This window comes from Camelus ferus, chromosome 12 (assembly GCF_009834535.1).
Source record: "Camelus ferus isolate YT-003-E chromosome 12, BCGSAC_Cfer_1.0, whole genome shotgun sequence".
NCBI classification, from domain to species: Eukaryota; Metazoa; Chordata; class Mammalia; order Artiodactyla; family Camelidae; genus Camelus; species Camelus ferus.
In genome coordinates this window covers 12,763,549-12,782,769 of record NC_045707.1, presented here as the reverse complement: position 1 = coordinate 12,782,769, position 19,221 = coordinate 12,763,549, and the positions used below count along the sequence as shown (strand labels likewise).

Below are 19,221 nucleotides of genomic sequence, written 5' to 3'. Positions count from 1 at the left end.
TTTTCAGCTATTTGGGGTGTCTTGTTCTGCTCAGCCTGCTGTAACGAAATACCACTGACTGGGTAACTTACAACAGATACTGATTTCTCACAGTCTTGGAGGCTGGGAAATCTCAGATCAAGGTGCTGGCAAGGTAGGTTTCATTCTGAAGCCTCTTCTCTTTGCCTGTAGGCAGCTGCCCTTCCTGTGCTCATATAACCTCTTCTTTGTATTGGAGCAGAGAGACCAAGATTGCTTTCTCTTTGTCTTAAAAGATCACACGTCTTATGACCCCCATCTTGACATCATAATTAGAGCCTGACCCTGATGACCTCTTTTAACCTATTTAATTACTTCCTAAAACCCTGTCTCCAAATGCAATCACATGAGGGTTAGGGCTTCAACAGGAGTTTGGGGGCAACATAGGTAAGTCTATAGCACAGTGTGTCTCTAGGAGTGGGATTACAAGATCATTTTATGTTTAAACTTTTGAGGAATTGCCAATCGGTTTTCCAAAGTGGAACCACCATTCTACAGTCCTGCAAGTAATGTACAAATGCTCTAATTTCCCCACATCCTTGCTTTAACTTGTTATTTTCCATTTTTACAGACAAATTTAGCCACCCTAGTGGTTATAAAGCACTACCTCACTGTGGTTTTGAGATACATTTCCCTGATGATTAATGCTGAGCACCTCTTCACTTGTATATTTATTTGGAGAAATAACTATGCAAGTACTTTGCATATTTTTTAATTGAGTTATCTTTTTGTTGTTGAGTTATGAGTTATATATTCTGAATATTAAATCCTCATTTATGATTTACAAATATTTTTCCCATTCTAGGTTGTATTTACACTTACTTGATGTCTTTAATGCAAATTTTGATAAAATCCAGTTTATCTTTTTTTCTTTTGTTACTTGTGCTCTTGTGTCATATCTAAGAATCCATTGCCAAATCCAAGATCCAAATCCAAGATCATGAAGATTTATCCTTACGACTTTTCTAAGACTTTTGTGGTTTTAGCTTTTATACGTAAGTCACTGATCCATTTTGAGTTAATTTTTGTATATGGTGTAAGGTTGGGGTCCAGCTTCCTACATTTGCATATAGATATCCAGTCGTCCCAGCACTATTTGTCAAAGAGACTATTCTTTTTTTTTTTTTTCTTTAACAGAGGTACTGTGGATTGAACCTAGGAACTCATGGATGCGAAGCATGTGCTCTACCACTGAGCTGTACCCTTCCCCACCCCCACCACCCCAAAGAGACTATTTTCTCTTTGAATAGTCTTGCTGCTCTTGTCAAAAATCAGTTGATCATGAGTGGAGGGTATATAGCTCAGTGGCAGAACATGTGCTTAGGATGCATGAGGTCCTGGGTTCAATCCCCAGTATCTCCATTAAAATAAATAAATAACCTAATCCCCCCCTCAAAAAAAAATTTTTTTTTAATTTATAATCAGTTGGTCAAAAATTCTATGAGTTTATTTCTGGACACTTAACTCTACTCCATTGGTCTAGATGTCCATCCTTATGCCAGTACCACACTGTTTTAATTATTGTAGCTTGGTAATACAGTTTTAAACTTGGGCAGTGTGAGTCCTTCAACTTTGTTCTTTTTAAAGACTGTTTTGACATCTTAATATTGTTTTCCAGTACATGAACACTAGATGTCTTTTCATTCATTTATATCTTTATTTTCTTTTTCTATCTTATGTTTGTAATTTTCATGTACAAATCTTTCACTTCTTGGTTAAGTTTATTTCTAAATATTTTTGGACGCTATTCACTTTTTTATTTGTCCATTGCTGATTATAGAAACTGCTGATTTTTGTCTGTTGATCTTGCACTCTGAAACTTTCCTGAATTCATTTATTAACTCTAGCAGTTTTTCTGTGGATACTTTGGGGTTTTCTGTAAATAGAATCATGTCCCGTGCATATTGAAAAAGTTTTACTTCTTCCTTTCCAATTTGGATGCCTTTTATTTCCTTTTCTTGCCTAATTGCCTTGACTAGAAATCCTAGTACTATGTTGAATTAAGTAGTAAAAGCAGGCAGCATTGTCTTTTTCCTGATCTTAGTGAGAAAGTTTTCAGTTTTTCACCATTGATTATGACGTTAACTATGGATATTTCGTGTGGCCTTTACCATGCTGTAGAAGTTCCCTTCTATCCCTAACTTTCTGAGTGCTTTCATTATGAAAGCCTGCTGGATTTTACCAAATGCTTTTGCTGCATTGATTGAGATGACTGTGTGGTTTTTCCTCTTCATTCTATCAATGTAGTGAGTTGGACTGATGGATTTTTATATTGATCCACCCTTGCATTCTTGTGATAAATCCCAGTTGTTTATGGTGTATAATCTTTTTTAACATGCTGTGATTTTGTTAAGGGTTTTTGTATCTGTAGCCATAAGGGGTATTGTGTGTATTTGTGGTAATTTTCTTTATTTGTGATGTATCAAGGTAATGCTGCCCTCATAATGACTTAAGAAGTATTCTCTCCTCTTCCATTTTTCAGAATAGTTTGGGAAGGAGTGTTAATTCTTATTTAAATGTTTGGTAGAATTTACCAGTGAAATCATCTGGCACCACACTTTTCTTTCTTTTTTTGGTGGGGGGAGGTAATTAGGTTTATTATTTTATTTGTAGAGGAGGTACTGGGGATTGAACCCAGGACCTCAGGCATGCTAAGCATGCGCTCTACCCCTTGAGCTATACCCTCCCCCTACACTTTTCTTTCTTAGAGGACTTTTTTTTTTTTTTTTACCTGATTTGATCTCTTTGCTTTTTATAGATCTGTTCAAACTCTCAGTTTCTTCTATTTCTTCTTGAATCCATTTTGGTAATTTGTGCTTTTCTAGGGATTTGTCCATTTTATCTAGGTTATATAATCTAAGGGGGCATGTGTTTGTTTATAGTGTTTTCTTATTTGTATATAATCAGTAGTAACGTCCCAACTCTCATTTTTTATTTTGGCTATTTGCATCTTCTCCCTTTTTCCTTTCCCATTATAGCTAAAGTTTGTCAATTTTGTTGACGTATTCAAAGAACCAATCTTTGGTTTTATTAATTCTCTCTATTGTGTTTCTATTCTCTATTTCATTTATCTCTAATTTTCATTATTTTCCCTTTTTCTGCTAGCTTTGGTTTACTTTGCTCTTTTTATAATTTCTTAAAGTGTAAAGTTAGATTACTGGTTTGAGATCTTTTTTTCTTTTTTAATGTAGACATCTATTGCTATAAATTTCCCTCCAAGCACTGCCTTTGGTGCATCCTGTAAGTTTTGATATGTTGGGTTCTCACTTTCATTCATCTCTTAGTATTTTCTATTTCCCTTGTGATTTATCCTTTGATTAATTTATTTAACAGCATTTGTTTAATTTCCACATATTTGCAGATTTTCCAGTTTTCTTTTTGTTATTGATTTCTGGCTTTACCCATTGTGGTCAGAGAAGATATGTTGTATGACTTCAGTGTTTTTAAATTTATTGAGAATTGTTTGTAGTTTAACATATGGTCTGTCCTAGACAGTGTTCTCTGTGTGTCTGAGAGGAATGTGTATTCTGTTGTTGGGTAGAGTGTTGTGTGTATGTCTGTTACATCTAGTTGACTAACTATATTGTTGAAGTCCTGTATGTCCTTATTGATCTTCTGTCTAGATGTGATCGCCATTATTGAAAGTGCAATATTGACATCTCCAAATAATACTGTTGCACTGTTTCTCCCTTCAATTGTGTTAATGTTTGCTTCAAATATCTTGGGGTTTCATTGTCTGGTGTATATACATGTTTTGGGAGCATATATGTTTATAACTACGTTTATATTTATTATTTATGGTTATAACTTTATCCTGATGAATTGACTCTTTTTTCCAGTGTCTAATGTCCTTGTCTCTAATAACAGTTTTTGATTTACAGTCTATTTTGTCTGATATTAGTATAGTCACACTGCCTCTCTGTTGGTTACTATTTATATGGAATATCTTTTTCCATCCTTTCACTTTAAACCTATTTGTGTCATGAATCTAAATTGAATCTCTTGTAGGTAGCATATAGTTGGATCATGTCTTTTAATCCATTCAGCCAATCTCTGCCTTTTAATTCGTGATATTAATCCATTTACATATATAAAGTAATTACTAATAAGGAAAGCCTTACTTCAGCCATTTAGTATTTGTTTTCTGTATGTCAGTTTTTTTCACTAAGCCAAGATTTATTTCAAACACTAAAAATATTTAGGCTAATCAAAATGGTCCTACTATAAACTAACTTCTTATAATAGTTTAACACTTAACATTTTTAAAAATATAAACATAATTACCAAACCCCTAACAGCACGCTATAAGATTTACAAAAGCATTGGCTATTTCAGAAAGTAAGGTGACAATAAAATATCAAAGAACTTTCTTATACTTACTGAGAACATAATCAGCAGCAAGCTATTCAAACAAAACAAAACACAAATTTGTTTTTACACTTTGCATGTGTATTTTAAACTTTGCTTCATAAAGTCACTGATAATTGAGGCATCTTTCAAGTATAGGGATTTCTAAATATTTTTATAAAGAAGAAGTGAAAACCACAAACTGGTTTGTTTGCTACAAATTCATACAGCAAAAAGCAAAACACAGTCCAAATGAGTTTATGTTCCCCCGCTTCTCCAACGTCAGCTTTAGATTTTTTCCTATATACTTCGTAAATACTTTTTTATAATCATCCCATTATGTAAATTAGGGAAAGTGGTTTATAATGTTGTCATCTTTAAAATTATCTTTTATATACTTCTCTCCCCCAAGACCCCCACCAAATAGTTTGCTAAGGCACACAGTGATGCAAAGTACTATTTCAACAGCCCAAAGCAAAAAGATGCAAGTAGTCAAAAATCATATGGCTAGTTAGAGGAAAACTGTATATGTATGAATATTATTTAACTAAAACTTTATGCCTTTCCCCCAAGGTACAAGCATTCTGTAAGCTATTATTACATTACAGTGCATACACAACTACAACAGTTTATATTTGCTCTGGAACATAAAATTACATTAAAATAAATAGCTTTCTAAATATTTTATAGTTTAATTGGCTCTGAAATACTTTCTTAGGGGAAACTATTTTGTGTTCTTTAAGAAACTGGATAGATAAATGAACTGCTATGTGTCCATTTAAATCTTGAGGGAACCAAAAGATGAAGATTTTCTTTCAAAAAATGCAATACAGATATGCATGCTAATCACTGTTCATATAGTGAAAGGATGGAATGATATAAACAGATTCAATCTGTTGTAAGGTATCCTAAGTGGAAAAAAACTGACACAGTTTAAAGAAAACATAAGCAAAGTCAAGAAAAGTGTTGAAGAACAGGAATATCTACTCTTAAAAAAGGAGTGAGAAGTGTTACCCAACACGAAAATGAGACCTATAGATATGAAAAACATTCATTTTACTTTGTCTCAAAGTCAAACCAAAAATGGTTGGAGGGGGAGAATCTAGACTATTTAGAATTGAGGCAAATCTATCCAGAAATGGAACATGATGCAATAATTTGACCTCATGAAGGAAATGACTAATTAAAATGAAAATTTCACAAGTCTTTATGTCAATAATAAAATATGTTTAAGGCAAAATGTATCAAAAATACAAAGTCTGGATTTTTCCCCTTGGGTTTATAATAAACTTCAAACCTTTATTCAATGCTTTTACTTTTATAAGCCTTTTCTGTCTGGCAGCACAGTCTGTATAAGTACATACATACTGGCTTCTTTACCACGAGAATTATAATTCTCATCTCAAATTAGTGCCTTGCCTTTTCACCCATACTTATATACATTTTATTTCTCTCATAAGACCCATTTAAGACCTTTCTAGTGGTATATTTTAGAAAGCTTTGAAAGAGATATTAATTAACATAATACCTAAACAATTTGGATTTTTCACGATGGAGTCTTTTTAGTACTGTCACATGATGTATTTAGCTTAACAGTTGAAGGATGATATATGGTAACTACATTATACTGTTTAAACTAAGTCACAGCTTTAGGAAAATGTTTGCTTTTAAAAATATAACCAAGGTGAGATTGCATAGTTTTGAGCAGTAAAATACTAGAAAACAATGAATGAATAAATAAGGTGACTTTTTTCATCAGGTGCCATTCATTAGTTTGCTTTAAGGAGCCTGGAAGACATTATCTTCATTGAGTTTCAAATCTAGTTGTCTCTTAACTTACTCAGTATCTCCCTGAATTGCTGAAATAAGTGAATCTAAAGAAGAAAATTTCTTTTCCCATCTGAGATAGCCAAAGCTGGACACGTTGAGGATTTCTCCACATAAGTCTACTCTGAAGGTATGCCTAATGTCAGTTTCTGTGGGCGTTTTCACGTTCTTGTAGTATGGGTTCTATCCCACGCTCACCACCATCTAATGGACATCTGCACTTCCAACACTGGTCTAATCATAAATGTCAGAAGACACATAAACTGGAAGTTTACTGCTTCTGCAGAGTTAACTGTGGAGATGCCTATCTACTTGGAGCTGCCACCAAAGCCCCACACAACTTGAACACGGCAGAAATGTGCCAAGCACCTCATGATGCCTCCCACTCAAGTCTTGGGCTGTGGTCCAGTCCCAATTCAGAATAACTTGGGGGTGACCAGCCACATGTGTGGGCACACAACTGAGCCAGCAGTGCCAATAACAAGCCAGTCTTATACTTTTCTGTCCCTCTTTTTCACCATTCCTGCATTCTTTTGGATTTAGTTGATTTTTTAATAGAGTAACTTTTTTCACTTTTGTTTAAGCATAAACAACATAGCTTATCATTTTAACCACTTTTTAAGTGTACAATTCAGTGGCATTAAGAGCACGCATATGTAACCATCGCCACTATCAATTCCAGAACATCTTCGTGATCCAAAACAGAAACTCCAACCATGAAGCAGTAGCTCCCCATTCTGCCCTCCCCTGGGCACTATTAACCTTTATTCTACATTTGATCTCTATGAAGTTCCTATTCCAGATAACTCTTATAAGTGGAATCATATAGTATTTGTAACTAACAATATGTTTCTAAATAATCCATGGGTCAAATATGATATCAAAAGGGAAATTAGGATTTTGAACCAAATAAAAATGAAAACGCAACATATAAAAATGTGTGGGATGTCACTAAAGAAATATTTAGGGAGAAATTTAGAGTGTTAAATATCTATAATAGAACAGAAGAAAGATTTCAAATCAATGACCTCAGCTTCCACCTTAAGAAACTAGAAAAAGAAAAATAAATTAAACCCAAGTAAGTAGAAGAAAGGAACAAATAAAGATCAGAGAAGAAATCAATGAAATTTAAAAAAAAAAAAATGACTGAAATCAAAAGCTTCTTTGAGAAGATAAATAAAGCCGGGTTATTCTCTAAACAGATTAATCAAGGATTAAAAAAAAGATTAAAATTACCAATATCAGGAATTAGGAAAATGTTAGAAGTATTTGCTGTGCTTGTGATAACATCATTACAAACTCAGCAGATAGGCAATCATTAGGATAACAAAGGAATACTATGAACAACTTTATGCCTGTAAATTTGACTAATTAGATGAAATGGATAAATTCTTTGAAAGGTAAAGCTTCCCAAAGCTCATTCAAGAAGACAGATGACCTAAACTGCCCTATAGCTATTAAAGACATTGAATTCTCAATTACCTACCTCTCACAAAATGAACTCCAGGCCCAGTTAGCTTCACTGGTAAATTCTACCAAACATTCAAGGAAAAAAATAATACCAATTTTACACAAACTCTTCTAGAAAACTGGAGCACAGGACATACTCCACAAATCATTTTATGTGGCCAGAATTCTCTTGATAGCAAGATTAACACAAAGATATTACATGGAAAGGAAACTATGTATCAATATGCTTCATGAACACAAATGCACTTCTTAAAGATGTTAGCAAAATAAATCCAGCATATGTGAAAAATTTAAAACTTTATAATCATAGTGGAATTTATTCCATGAAAGCAATGTCAGTTAAACATTCAAAAATTATTCTTGTTCAATATAAACAAAAAGGGGAAGAATCAAATGAACTCTGATACCAAATTAAAGTTGGAGGGAGTGGGGGATAGTTCAGTTGTTAGACTGCATGCTGAGCATGCACGAAGTACTTGGTTCAATTCCCAGCACCTCCATTTGTGAAAAAAGGGAAGGGAAGGGAATGGAAGGGAAGGAAGGAAGAAAGAAAGAAATGCAAATGGATAGGTACAGAAACAATAATAGATATGCATGTATACATGGGTTAAGACACATACCTGGCTTCATCTGACCTCACTTAGAGGGCCTAAAGACAGTGACATCCCAGTAGCAATGAGCAAGCCCAGGGTCCAGATCTTGGTTTCTAAATACCCTATTCTCCAATAAAAGGAATTAGGTCACCTTGAAGAAATGGCCAATTCCAGGACTGAGGCAAGGAAAATACAAATGAGCCTGGAGCACCTTGTAGTATTAGAAAGTAAGATGTATTCAAAACATTAACTGATGGGGCTGTACGAAAGGGTGCAAACATTAAAGGGCTCCCGATGACTAAAGAGAGAATAATATGAGCAACAAATTAAATAATGTGATATTGGATTGTAATCCAAATTATGAACTAAATAAATGTGGGACTACACTACTAGAATAAGTAAAGAGGGGAGAAGAGACGAATCTTCCCTACAGAAGAATTCCTGATAATATAGTTAGGTACTGCACCCTGTGGGAGCTGACACTTCACCACCACAACCACAGAGGGTGGGCTAGACTGAGCATTTCACTTCCAAAGAATAGAGTATGAAAAGGAAATAGTGAAGAAACCAGGAACATAATACCAAGTGATCAAGGTTCACATCACTGTTGTCCTGTAATGTCGTGGACCCCCTAATAGGATGTGATGAGGACACTTCATCTCTGTGTGATTCTTTCCAAAAACTCATAATCCCAACAAAATCATGAGAAAAATAACAGGCAATTCAAATCGAAGGACATTCTACAAAATATCTGACCCACATTCCTCAAAACTGTCAAGGTCAGAAAAAAGCAAAAAAACATTAAGTAACTGTCACCAAACAGAAGAGACAAAAATCTGACAAATAGAAGCAATGGGGTTCCCTGGATTAGATTTTGCAACAGAAAAAGAAAAGTAATGGGAAACTGGTGAAATCCAAATAAAGTCTGGAGTTTGGCTAATAGCAATGTGCCAACGTTGACACCTTGATTTTGATATATGTACCATAGTAATGCACGATGCTAACAATGCAGGAAACTGAAACTGGGTGAGGGGCATGTGGGTCCCTTATACTACTCTGCAACTTTTCTGTAAATCTAAAATTACTCTGAAATAAAAGGGTTTTTTTTTTAAGAGAAAGGAGTATAATTCACCAGATTAACGAAGACAGAAAAACTATAGGACCATCTCAATAGACACAGAAAAAGCTTCTGCCAAAATACGACATTTTCTCTTTATATTAAAAATAAATAAGTAAAAACCTCTTAACAAAGTAGATATAAAAGGGAACATCTTCAACCTAATAAAGAATATCTGTGAAAAACATTATACTTAACAGTTAACTTCACTGTTCACATCATGCTTAATGGTGAAAGGCTTAATTGTTTGATTATATGCCCCTAAGATCAGGGCCAAGACAAGAAAGTCCACTCTCACTACCTGCATTCACTGTGCTGAAGGTTCTGGCCAGTGAAGTAAGACAAAGAAATAAAGGCATTTGGACTGGAAAAATAAATAAAACTTTTTATTCACAGATGACTTGCTTTTCTGTGTAGAAACCCAATAGAAGCTACAACAAGACTGCTAGAATTAATAAGTGAGTTAAGCAAGGTTTCAGGATACATAATTAACACAGAGAAAATTATATTTCTATATGCTAACAATGAACAATTGAAATTTTATTTTTTTTTTGAAATTTTAAATAAAAGTACCATTTACAATAGTATCAAAACATGCAAAAGACCTACACACTCAAACTATAAAACGTTGTTGGAAATTAAAGAAGTTCCAAGTTTTATTGGAGAGGTATACTGTGTTTATAGTTCAGAGGACTCAGTATTGTTAGGATGTCATATCTCCTCAGAGTAATCTACAGATTCAACATAGTCACAATAAAAACTCTAGCAGGAATTTTTTTAAAAGAAATTAACAAGCTGATTCTAAAATTCATATGGAAATGCTAAGAACCTAGAAAAGCCAAAACAGCTTTGAAAAAGAAAAATGAAGTTGGAAGATGTACATTACCTAGTTTCAAGACTTATTGTAAAGCTACATATAGTAAGACAATGTGGTATCTATGCCAATATAAACAAATAGATCAAAAGAACAACACAGAGCTCAAAGGTAGAGCCATACGTATATGAACAACTGATTTGCTTCAGCAGCACAAAGACAATTTAGTGGAGAAGGAAGAGTCTTTTCAACATACGGTGCTAAAACAATTGACTATCCATATACAAAAAATGAACTTCAATCCATAGCTCATTACCATATACAAAAATGAGCTCAAGATTGATCATAGACCTAAATGTAAAACTTAAAACTCTAAAACTTCTCCAGGAAAACATACAAGAAAACACTTGCGGCCTTGGGTTAAGTGATTTCTTAATTGGTGTCATTTCTTAGCTATGACACTAAAAGCATGATGTATAATAGAACACACTGATTAACTTTACTTCATCAAAATTGAAAGCTTCTGTACTTCAAAAGACACTACAGAATTAAAAGACAAGTCTCTGACTGGTAGAAAATGTTTACAGAGCATATACCTGATGAAGGACTTATGTTTAGCAAACAAAAAGAACTCTCAAAACTCTATAAAAGAAACAAACAAACAAAAATTTAAGAGGCAAAAGATTTGAACAGACCACCAAAGAAGATGTATGGATGATAGTCAGCACATGGCAGGGTGATTAACATCATAGCCACTAGGGAAATGTAAACTAAAACCACTCCATTTCCAGCTGGTGAACTCCTAAAAGTGTCCTGGAGAGTGATGGGCCCAGAGAGGGCAGGGAAGCTCCATGACCCACTCCCCAGCACACCTTGCCCTGTTCATCCACTCCCTTTGGCTGTTCTTTAGTTGCATCCTTTATAATAAACCGGTAAGCAACCCCAAAATGAAAGAGCAATGTGAAAATCTGTTACTGAATGGGACGATGGAAGAGTTTCTTCGTTGCTGAATGACTTTTAGAACTGCAGGACTTGGTTCTGCCCTGGTGGAGGGGTTTTGCTCTATTACCTTGCTTATTACACAATCAACACAGAGGACCCACAGATACCTAGAGAGATGTTTCTCAGACTTCACACAGAGAAACTTCATCTTGAGTGCGACAGCTCAGGTCAAGTAACTAGCAGCTGCAGCAGCCAGAGACTTGTTGGCTAACGATGTTCTTGTGTACATTTTTTCAAGATAAGTTCCTACACCTTTTCTATCGTATGCAGTCCAGGAACTCAAAATAGTTGCAGGTGTGATAATTACTGCCTCTCACAACTGCAAGGAAGACACCAGACACGGTGTGGGAAACTGGTGTTTAGGCCACATCTCCTCATGATAAAGAAAGTCTGAAACGTATAGAAGACTGTGTGGAACCCTGGCATGGTTCCTGGAATGATAATTTGGTGGATGCTGACCTACTGGAGGAGAAACGTGGAAGAACTGGGAAAGATCTGTTTTCACGGGGAATCAAACTCAAAGACCACCTTGAAATTTGTGTATATTTCTTTTCACGGGGTCATGACTGTGTGAGATTGGCTTTTCAGGTGTTTGGGTTTTAAGCCTCCAATTCCATTACCAGAACAGAAAGATCCTGATCCAGACTTTTCTGCCAATACATGCCCAAATATGAAGAAGGACCTTTCTTCTTCTGAAAAGTGCTGGAACTTTCTCTGAGACTGGCCGAGAAAGAAAATGTTCAGGTTGTGCAAGTCACAGATCCTGATGCAGACCAATGGCAATGGCAGGACTGCAGGAGGATGGTCAATGCAAAGTTTCCACTGGGAATGAACTGGCAGCTTTGTTTGGTAGGGTGGATATTTAATTGTTGGAAGAAAAAATAAATCAAGAAATGCTGATGTGAGTAATGTTTATATGTTAGCCCTCACAGTCTCTTCCAAAATGTTGAGTCCAACTGCATGTAAAGAAGGATTTTATTTTGAAGAAACGTTACCAGATTTTAAATGGATTGGAGTAGAATAAAAGACCTGGAAAATGGGGAAGAAGTCATTTTTTTTATTTAAAGAGTCTCTTGGTTTTCTGTGTGGAACTTCACCTTTGAATAAAGATGGGGTGAGCACAGCCACTGTTGTTGCTGAGATGATGTCTTAACTAGAGCACTGGGCCAGCAACTGAATGAGGTTGGATTTTCATCTTTCAAAAGCTTCATATTTCTTGTGTTATGATCCAGCTACCAACAAAAATATATTTGAAAGGCTTCACAACTTTGATTCTCCCAAAGAATACCCAAATTTTTGTGTGAGACCGCTGTTACATTGCATACATGGGACATTATCTCTGAAGAGGACAGCAGACAATTGAATGAGGCATCAGTGCGGCCTGTGAGCTAAAGATAACCCAAAGATTATATTTACTTTTTAAAACTGGCTGTGTTGCTGCTCCTTAGACAAGTGGGACAGAACCAAAGGTAGAGCTCTGTACAGAGATGTGCACATCACCTGACCAGAGCGACACTGCCTTACAGGAAGAATCGAAAGGCACTCACCAAAGCACTTGCTGATGAAAAAGTCATCATAGTTGACCCAAGAAAGAAATGGGAAACTCTGTTCAAGCCAACCTGAGGATTATAGCCTGGGAGATAGACCTTCAGAAAGCTCTGAGGACTGTTGCACCTGTAGAGTTCAAAGAACAGTTATATACATTTTTGAGACAAAGGGTGATATATCAAATGATATATTGACAGCTTACACAGCCCAGATCTGTGTATATAAAGCCAGTAGTGGGCTGTCAAGATTCCTTACAAGGTTAAGAAGGAAGGTTCTCTCCTAAGGAGGTCTGGTTAACACAGATGCACGGTGCACACGAAAGGAGAAGGACGGGGCCCAAACAGGCAGAGAAAAATTGTATGTTTAATTTTTTCCTGTCTTGCCATGAAATATGAATTTTATGTCATCGCTCTGATTAAAAATTTTCTTAAGCCAAGTAGGAGTGGACTGACCCGGTGCCTATGAAGGTGTTCACCTGACCTCCTTGCTCTCACGGGCACAGGGAACAGAGCCACCAAGAAAGCGACCAGTGGACTTGTGGTGGCGCTGTCTCCACCTCATCTGCCAAGTGTCTTTAGTCCCTTCGTTGTCTTGTATTTTGGTTAGCTGACTAAGCAAACTGTATAAATTTGAAATGAAATGGTCTGGGGGGAAATTACTCAAAATTTTCGTAATCTCGAACAAAAGTCATTACACTCAAAGTATCATAGCAACATGTTATTCTTCCTTTAACAAAAACATAGCAATACAAAAGTGAGTTTTCTAATTAAAATATAATTAAGCTTAGTTCCAGAGTCTTGTAGTTGTGTATAGCACATTTTTTAAAGGCATGTGTTATGTATTTAATTGTAGAGTTAGTTAAGGGAATTAACCCGTTAAATTGGCAAGAACACGACACTATTCCCAGATCACGGTGGAAGCATGTTGTTATGTCACCAGTATTTATTTACAAATTAGAAAATTTGAAATAGGGCATTTAGCATTTCAATGTGTGGTTTCAGCACCTCTCTTAAAGATGCACTTAGTGCAGTATACATTTATGGTATGCATGAAGAATCCTAACATTCACTGAACATTAAACAGTAGGCAACACTCCCAGTGGCTTTGTTCTTGTCGAATTTCTGGATACCTTCTCAGTGTCTGGTGCTCCTGCACTGGGTGGGATTTAATCAGCTGATGTTTAGACTGGAGAAGATTTTCCTGCTGTGTAGGTACTTCCCTCTACATCAAATGGGTTTGCTAGTTTACGGGGAAAAAAATCTGAACTGAAAAAGGTGCTCTGAATTTATTTAGAAGTCTAACTTTTGAATTATATTTTTGTAAGTAGATTTATTATGCTGTTATTAAGATATAAAACAAACAGATTTGGGGTGTTATGAAACACTAAAATTCCAGTTTATTCTAACATCTTGCTGACCTCTACAGAATTTCTGATCGTATGAGAACCGTATATTAGTTTTAATGTGGAAAAAAATCTTGGAAGGTCATTTTTGCTAGATTCTGTGGTCTTCCGAATAATAACTTAGTAGAGAAGTGCTGTTTAATCTTTTTAAAGTGTGTTCTGCCCTGTGTTTCACAAAGCACTGAAACGCACGTGGTGTAGTGAAGAGGCAGCGATCTCAAGGCCTTGAATGTGACCACCCCAAGCAGACTGCCTCTGGGGGAGGGCAGCGGCACTAGAGAGCTTATTTTCTACAATAATAATGATAATAACACAAAGTTTGAACTGATTAGAATGCTCATAAATCATGGTTCTATTTGTTGCAGGTAACATTTGGCTGAATGCGTATAATCTACATATAACTTTCTAGCCATTGTGTCTCCACTATCGCCAATTTGTTCCTCCCTTACTTTCCGACAGCTGGGTCTTGTGTGACTTAGACAGCGGACAGCCAGCTAAATGCAGAGCACCACTGTTTGGAATGCATTTGTTTTCAAAGGCTTTGCACTGAAGAAATATGTAGGGGTTTTTTTGTTTGTTTGTTTTACTTGTTTTTAAGGATGTAGATCGTTATTTAGGAAATAGCCTTTATTTTACCAAATGGTATGATCAATACTCTACATATGAAAAGTATGTGTATTTGGCTTGAGTATCTGTGTTCTGGTGCCTGAAGAACAAGGGGGAGCTGAATGGTGTGACAGCCCATTCATGGTCACTAAGCCATGTCCTCAGTGTCATTCTACATGAAAAGAACAGTTTTATTTGAGTGCTTTAATATAATGCAATATTTACTATTTAACATCTTAATGAAGGTAAAAAGTTATTGAAGCTTGGATTCTTACCTCAAAAATTTAAAAATCAAAAAATCAAAAACAGAATCTTACAAACATTCCCGAAGTACGTAGACTGAGGAATCACTTGGTTCCAGCCAAGCTCTGAGCCTGAGTGATGCTTATCAAGAGCTTGGCGGAGCCCCACACCTGGCTGACAAGAAAGCGCGGCCATCACCCGAGCCAGCCAGGAGAGACTCCAGTGCTAGCCAGTAAGCTTCAGCCTTGGACTCCATGTTGTTTATCTTTTCCACGAGGAATGATATCATGGAAATGAATGAATTCTCCTTGAGCATGCAGATCAAAACTCAAATTTTCTAGAGTTTGGGGAAAAGGGAAAAACAAGTGGGGCAAGGCCAAAGCACACACTGGAAACTAAAAGTACAGACAAGCAACAGAAGGTCAGTGAGGCCTCACAGGAAACGCTTCCTGCGAAGGACAAACCTACCTGCCCTCCAAAAGTAGGGAGTAAACTGACTGTGGCCAAGTTGCTGACTTGTGTTTATTTGTTACTATGATGAGCAGGAAGTGAGTCAGCTGCTTTTCTTTATTAGCAATAATTTAACAGAGGCCTAGTTCTGTGAGAACTAGGAGGTGGGAAAAAGCATCCCTTTTACTAACTCAGCTCCTGCTAGTGTGCTGTCTTCGGGCCCCGTGGGCACGCAGAAGGAGCTGCAGCAGCAGAAATAAAAAGGAATAAAGTATAGATTGTAAAATAAGACCTCTGAGAAAAAGTTTAAAAAATTGAGATCCTTTTGCTCTGAGGAGGAAAAAGCTGTTGACGTGGTTTATTAAGTTTTAAGTTATTGGGACTTTGATTAAAGGATTCAAAGTAAGAAGTAATGTGATTAGTTGTTCTCCATCTCCTGTGAGGACAGAACAAGAGGGAATAAGGGTCTGTTTAGTCATTGTTTTAAAAGGCAGTGTGAAATGTTTGAGATTAAGAACTTCTTAGGCAGGAATTGCCATGAAGTCTTCTATTTGAAATCTTTTTTCTTAAGAAAATAAAGAATTTAAATATTAAGGGAAACACTAAATGGCTTTTTAAGGTTCCATGCAACACTTTCAAGACTCATGTTAAGAAAGATATCATAAAGAGTACTGAGTGTAACATTTGAGTTTTGCTCCGTATCTAGAAGAATTTAGTTCACAAAATAGCTTTTGTCTATTTTGTGTAATAGATGCATGAGTGTGATGAACAAAGACCTGCTTGGATGTTATTTTTAATTTAACCTTCAAATTAATTGAGACCTGAACACAATTTTGTTCACCTTGAAGAATGTATAGCATTATAAAACATCTGAGAATTCTGTTTTAAAGTACTGTTATTTGGATGTAGTGACATTGTTATGGAAATGACAGGCCAGCCAAGAAACAAGCACCACTCAGAGGGTTGGAGTACTCAGATTTATTACGGCGGGTTCAGAGGGGCTTCTGCTCCGAGGCTCTGAGCACCTCCAAGATGTGTGCATGAGGTTTTATAGGGTTAATTACAAGCTTGGGGTATTCAGCCGATAGGCACAGAACAGCTTTAGCAGCATCATTATCACAAAAGCAGAGGCAGGGAGGTAGCAAACTGACATTCCAAGCCCAGATATGTCTCTCTGAAAATCCAGCTGGCTAACAAGAAAAAAAAAAAAAAATGAGCAGGGAATCAGTAAACCAACACTTACTAACTTAGATTCACGAGTTAGCCCAGCAGAACTCAGATCAGTAATCCGACGCTTGTTAAACTTGGATTTACAAGTAGGCCCAGCCTGGCTTTTCCTTCACAACATCAGCAAACAGGTTCCAAGAGACTGAAAATTGTGGAGTATTTTACATAGGAAATAGCCCTCCTCTTTCTTAAGCAGGTTGCTTCTGGAATTAGTGCAACAGAGGCATGAGCTGCAGTTCAGTGGAGAAGTTGTTCTATGAACTGCTGTTGGTATTTCTTTCTGCTTTCCACTGATGTCTGTGATGCTTGAAAAATCCAAAGTCTGCTCAGATACATTTATTTCATGCTTCTTTCTTTCTGTCTACCTCTTTTCCCCTAGGTGTCCTTCCGCATTTTGTTACTATCAAGTTATTGTCCTGTTACACCACTGATAAGAAATCTGAACTGTATTCTTTCAGAATGCTTTAAACTTAGTCATAACTACATTTGTTTATGGAAAAAACTCCACAAGTGAAATATTACCACACACCTACCAGAATGACTAAAAGTAGACTGACCATGCCAGGTGCTGGTGAGGGACTAGAGGCCTGGAACTCTCATACACTGTGGGTGGGAGTGTGAAAAGTTTCAACCATTTTGAAAATCACTTTGGCAGTTTTTAAAAATACTGAACATACACCTATCATATGACCCAGCCATTCCACAATAGCTATTCAGCTAAGAGATATGAATGCATATGTCCATACAAAGCCTTGTAAATGAATGCTCATAGCTGCTTTATTTGTAACATAACCAAAAACCAACAGTGAATAGAAAAATAGTGGTATAGCCGTATGATGAAATACTCAGCAATAAAAATTAACTGCTGAACACACTACCGTATAGATGAATCTCAAAATGATTATGCTGAGTGATGGAAGCTAGACTTAAAAAAAAAAAGTACTTGATGTGTGATTCCTTTAATTTAAAATTTTTAAAAATGCAAACTTTATAGTGAGAGAAAGCAGATCAGAGGTTGCCTTGGGCGGAGGGGCGGGGACTACAAACTGCCACAAGGAGCTTTTGGGAGTGGTGGGTATGTTCACCATGTTGATTGCACTGAGGGTTTTGGGATGTACCCTCCTATACAAGCCAGCCATTCCGCTTCTGCAGTCCAATGCTCTACCACTGAGCTATACCCCTCTTCCACTTCTGAATACTTACCCCATGAGAACATGTCCCTACAAAGGCTCATCTGTAGTGACCAGAGCAGGTTACTGATGATTCTTTGCCAAGAATGTAGTTTCTGCAGAAAACCCCAACAAGCTAAATTCTATTTCTTGATGAGTTTTCTACACAGTGAAAATTAACTACCTGTATCTTGTTCCACTTCCATTTAAAATTTACAGCGATATTCATTGGAATCAGTTTTTCCTTGCAAATATGATAAGATTTCGCACAATTAAACCTCCATCCCGTAAGTCTCATTATTGTGTATCTGATATTCCTGACACCATGCTCTTGTCAGAGTTTTACCATGTGCAGGTTTAGCCTCTGTTAAATCATTTTCTGTTATCTTTCCTAGCAATATGATTCATATGAATTCTTTTCTTGAATACTTAACATTTGCCTACTGATTGCACAAGGAAAGAGTGAGCCTGTCCCTCAGATGCCTGGAGGCACTCTGGCCTTAGTCCCACCTACAGCTTTTCCCTTCCCGCCCTGTGCCTCCTGCCCCAGTGTGCCAGGACCTGTGAGCCATCTTCAGGGTTAGAGCGTCCACGCAACAAGAAGGCAGACCAGAGCATCTCGCTTCACTTGTAAACTGCTGCATGCATAATTTTTCAGTGAAAACTAGAAGACTTGTGAGATTGGTAAGGACCGATGAGTCTGATTAGAACCAGCTGGCTTAGACTTGGGGACATGGACACATCCAGGGAAAGCAGCTTTGGGAAACTAGGCATCCCCTCCTGGGAAGGAAATGGGACCCACGGCTCATAAGTGTCCCTGCTGTCTGTGTGTGCTAATACGGAGACATCTGTGTGCTAAAAGAAGAAATGCCATCACAGAGCAACACGAGCCGTGAAGAAATGAGGGGCTAGATTTTGAACCTGCTCATGTGCATGGGAAGCTTGCAGAAGGCGCACAAGAGCCCACCGCCGCCTCTGCAGGCCCCACAGTCTATGGCCTCCCAGCAGACCAGTCCTTGAGCAGAGGCCCTGTCTCTCCAGAAAGGAGACCCAAGTGTTAGCCCCAGATTACAGGCCCAGAGCAAAATGTTCCACCTCAAGGAGAAAAGAAACACACTGAGGACAGATCCCGCTCATGGGCCTGTCTCTACCAGGAGAACGTGGCCTCCAGGAGACTTGGACATATGCCCCTTCATTTCCAGGCAGCTCCCCTCACAGAAGCTGTGAGGCCCATTGATTTAGTGCAGAGACACTAATTATGACACAGCCCCAGATCACCTTAAAATCAAGATTTACAAAAACGACAACTGACATTAATTCCAACTTGTTGGAGGGTGCGTGGAGGGAGGGTAGACTGTGGGGGAAGGTTTGGATTGAGTTGGGGAGGG

General features: G+C 37.1%; 2 pseudogenes; one reads left to right on the top strand and one right to left on the bottom strand.

The window, feature by feature from the left end:
* Nucleotides 1–6,120: 6,120 nt before the first annotated feature.
* LOC116667824 lies at nt 6,121–8,693 on the bottom strand (annotated as a pseudogene).
* A 1,604-nt stretch (nt 8,694–10,297) lies between these two features.
* Nucleotides 10,298–14,143, top strand: LOC102506932 (annotated as a pseudogene).
* The last annotated feature ends 5,078 nt before the right edge of the window (nt 14,144–19,221 follow it).